Source organism: Helianthus annuus, chromosome 8 (assembly GCF_002127325.2).
Source record: "Helianthus annuus cultivar XRQ/B chromosome 8, HanXRQr2.0-SUNRISE, whole genome shotgun sequence".
Lineage (NCBI taxonomy): Eukaryota > Viridiplantae > Streptophyta > Magnoliopsida > Asterales > Asteraceae > Helianthus > Helianthus annuus.
In genome coordinates, this window is record NC_035440.2 from 149,593,636 (window position 1) to 149,597,937 (window position 4,302).

Here is a 4,302-nt window from a genome sequence, read left to right on the forward strand (position 1 = left end):
ATAATACAGTAACATAAAAGTCGTCGAGAAGAAACTTACCCATGACCACTTTAGGATCGTTCCTGGCATCACCCTGCCCCAGCACAAAAGCACGGCCCCTAGCGCCGTTGTTCCCATCATTGTTATTTCCCCCGTTGTTGTTTCCGTTGCCTTGGTTATTGTTGTTGTTGTTCTGGTTTCGATTTAACTGGGGGCAGTGTCTTTTGAAGTGACCTTCAGCGCCACAATGAAAACATCCCTTGTTGCCCTGTTGCCGATTCTGCGGTGTTTGCTGCTGCTGCTGGTTCTGAGTTACAGGTCGTGGGCTCCTACAATCATTGGCCTCATGACCCATCTTGAGACACCTCTAACAACGACCCTTATTGCACTGGCCGCTGTGGTGCCTGTTACAATTGTTGCACCTTGGGTGATTTCCTCGATATAATCTCTGCCCGTGACTACCAGATGACTGCTGACTGGGACTCTGGTAGTTGTCAGTCTTTCGCTGCTGAACCTGAGACTGAACCGTAGTTGAACCCTTACTGGAATCCCCCCTCCCATTTTCGCTTGTTGTCACTGGGAGTAGCAGGAGTAGCTGAAGTGGTAGCGGTAGTAGTGTCACACCCTGGCTTTGCGGAAGCGTGGTTAATTTTGGTGTGACTTCTTAATACCATAGCTTAACCATAACAAGCTATATGAAATAAAAACCATGCAAGATCATCCATTTAAGTTTTAAAAACATAAGTAACATAACATTGTTTTACGGCGTTCATGCACCAGAAACTACAACCTGATAACATAAGGACATTGTTTGAAAGACATAAACATCGACATGAAACAAACACAGTTTAAGGGCTGTGACTCGTCCAGGAAAAAGTCACATCCCCTAAACCCAGATGACCTCGTAACTCATGTGCAGCGGGAAAGCATAACATACCGCGCCAGATCTTTAGTTCCCTGAAATACATGTAAGTTGAAAAATCAACAATAATGTTGAGCGAGTTCATGTGTAAGTGAGTAAGTAAAACCTTTGTATGTATAAAATCCTGGTATGTAGCAAATAAGGAAAAAGAGATCACCAATGGTTTGCAAGGCCATTGATATGTGTGAAGTGCAAGTAGGAAGACTCAAACCTAGCGGATTTATGCGTTGGGCACAAAGTCACCCCGAGGTCCGTTATGTTGGGCATGGGGCTGGGCTCGCTACACCCAGATAGATCTACCGCTCCTGTCCCTCGGTCCTACCCTGAGGATTAATGGCCTCAAGTTTCCGCCTACCCACTCACATGATCTAAGTAGTAAACCTCCTTACGCTAACCATACCATGTATAAAGTTCTCATAAATATAGTAACATGTATTTCACCCCCGCAGTTTAGAAAACTAAAAACAATTAAGAGAAAAGGGGGACATGAACTCACAGTGGTGCGTCTCTACCAAGTATATCTCCTGATCAAGCAGCTGTGCGACGACCTACACGTACTATCTCTATTAGACGGACGGCCGTACCTTAGCTTAATGGTTTAAGTTTTTGAGAAATAGTTAGACAACTATTTCGTGTTTTCATGTTGAAAGTACTTGGTAATTATTTTCCTTCCCAAGGATGGGGGATTTAATACATGTGCGTTCGTATAACTTTGAAATATATTATTATGTCTCACTTAATATATATTTTATTTCTAACTCCAAAATATAAATATTTTTCCCAAAAATATTATATTTTAATACATATGATTTTCCCAAAATAATACCTTGACAAAAATACGCGTTCATAAATATTTCCTTAAAATGCGTAAGTTACGTTTTAAAGATCGAGTGGTAATAATAATTACCGGTGTAACTTAAATGATTATTGTGAAGGCGTTCGTATTATTTTGGAGTCGTTATCATTTGGTAATATTATTTTTACCCTAAAAATAATATTTGCATAGTTCACAAAATAATCATAAACATTTATACAAGTGACGCTATGAAAAATATATATGTCAAATATATATTTACCCCGTTTTATTTTGTGAAAATCCCACCTCCGATATTTTGTAAATAAAGTCGTGGCGAAATTTACACTTTGAAAACAAGTCAAGAATACATTTATAACACTTGTGATGAAAATATTTCTAAGTGTTAGGTTTTTGGAAAAATTTCGCCAGAGTTTCCCCTGTAACTGGAGGTGGCCACGCTTTCAAGCGTATCATTTTCTTTTATAATTCAAATCAACAATTTTCTCATTCACAATAACAATTTCCAAACCATCAAATTAGTCAATATATAAGTAAATCGCAAAAATTACATGAACTTGTGGTTTGTCCATAATATGTAGTAATTTCCATTACTTTTGGTGGATCTTTGTAATAATCTACTTGGTTTCTTGAAAATCTTGTTTTTAAAGAAAATATACTTTCACATCTTCTTGTGAAATTTGAAAAAAAATAATTCTTTGTCGAAACTTAGTGTTACACAAGTGTTTACACACTTGTGTGTTTTTAAAAATCACTCTTGTTCATGAAAGATCCGGTTTTAAAGTATGTTTTCTCTTGACACTTGATTCTTTGAAAAGACCACTTGTAGATCTGTAGATCTACTAGTTTTGAACACTATTTCGTAAGTAAAATCGATTTTACACAAGTTCATGTTTAGTGTGTGGTAGAGTTTCATCATTTAACCCTTTTTACACTTGAACATACTCTATGTCATGATCCATGAACATGACCATCCGGGTTAGATGATGATCCGAGCTACCACAACATAGATCGGCACTAAATAATCACCACAAGACAAGTCTTACAAGTTTTACACAACATCATAGCTTTTAACCAACATCTTTAACATTTTAGTAGACTTTTACATATCATCTTGTAAGTTCATGAGTTTTAACCGTCACATTTCATTATAACCACTTTAAAATAGATCGAGAGGGCGTTTGTAGCAACTTACTACTAGCTCGAGGCTAGGGAAGAAACTAGTCGAAGATTGGGTGGATAAAAGCAATGGGGTGAAGTCCTTCACGTTCCGAATGCACCAAGCTTCCTTGTGTGAGGTTTCCCACACGCTTCACACACTTTCAAACCACACCGGCTAGAATGGTGACGCTGGCAGGTGTTGCACTTGGGCTGGGTGCCCATATATCCCTTTCCTTTCTTCCCACTACCAGCTGTAACCTGAGCTGGCGCGCTCGACTCTCCTTTCTTAACAACCCCACTAGTGCCTTGCTTGAAGTTCGAGAACTTCCGTTTGTTACCTCCTGATGACTCGACGTGAGTCTCCTTCTTCTTAGTCTCGACATCATCGAACTTGTTTAGGCGGATAGCCTCCTCAGTGAGAGCCACGCTCAGATCAATTGCCTCAGTAATTGTCATAGGCTTGGATGAGGTCACCATACTTATGATTTGAGGAGCTAATCCCCAAATGAAGCGCTCAATTCGCTTGAACTCTGGAGTGACCATATAAGGTACCACATGCGATAAGTCATGAAACCTCTGAACATACTCTGCGATCTTTGGACCTTCCATCTTCAAATGCCAGAATTCAGTTTCCAACCTTTGGATTTCCGCACGAGAGCAATACTTTTTACGCATAAGCTCTTTCAGTTCGGTCCAGGTCATTGCGTAGGCTGTGGCTTCTCCAAGAGTCTGCACTTGCAAATTCCACCAGGACAGGGCTCCATCCAAGAATAGCCCAGAAATGTAGGTGACTTGCTGGTCTGGTGCACACTTGCTCATGCGGAGAATAGATTCCGTCTTCTCGGCCCAACGAACAAAAGCGACAGCACCTCCGGTGCCATCAAAGTTGACAGGCTTGCAGTCTAGAAACTGCTTGTAGGTGCACCCTGCACATACGTTACAACATATGAATGGCATTAGCAACCTTGCTAGAGATATCCAATTAGGTCATGGTATGCCTTAATGACTTAGTATTACCATGAGGTGGATTGTTGTTGCCAGTATTGCCAGAATTACTTCCACTAGTCCCTCCTTGAGAGGCGGCGTACTGTGCGATGGCAGCAGCGATGACTTGCTGAAGCTCTGCCTCATTGGTCGGTATTCGCGTTTGACGTCTCGGCGGCATCTTCTATAAGATGTGTTCACGTGGGTCAGGTCATAGTAAAGCGTACGTATTTAATAATAGTATTAGTACATAACATCTCATGTTATAAACACACTAATCACATAACATCCCATGTTACAATCATATCAATCACACAACATCCCATGTCGTAAAACATAAATAATCAATCAAAACAATCACATATGATGAGAATACTGCGATTGCATTGCTATAATCGAGACCACATGGTAAAGTGTACAAGTACATAATAGTGTCATACAT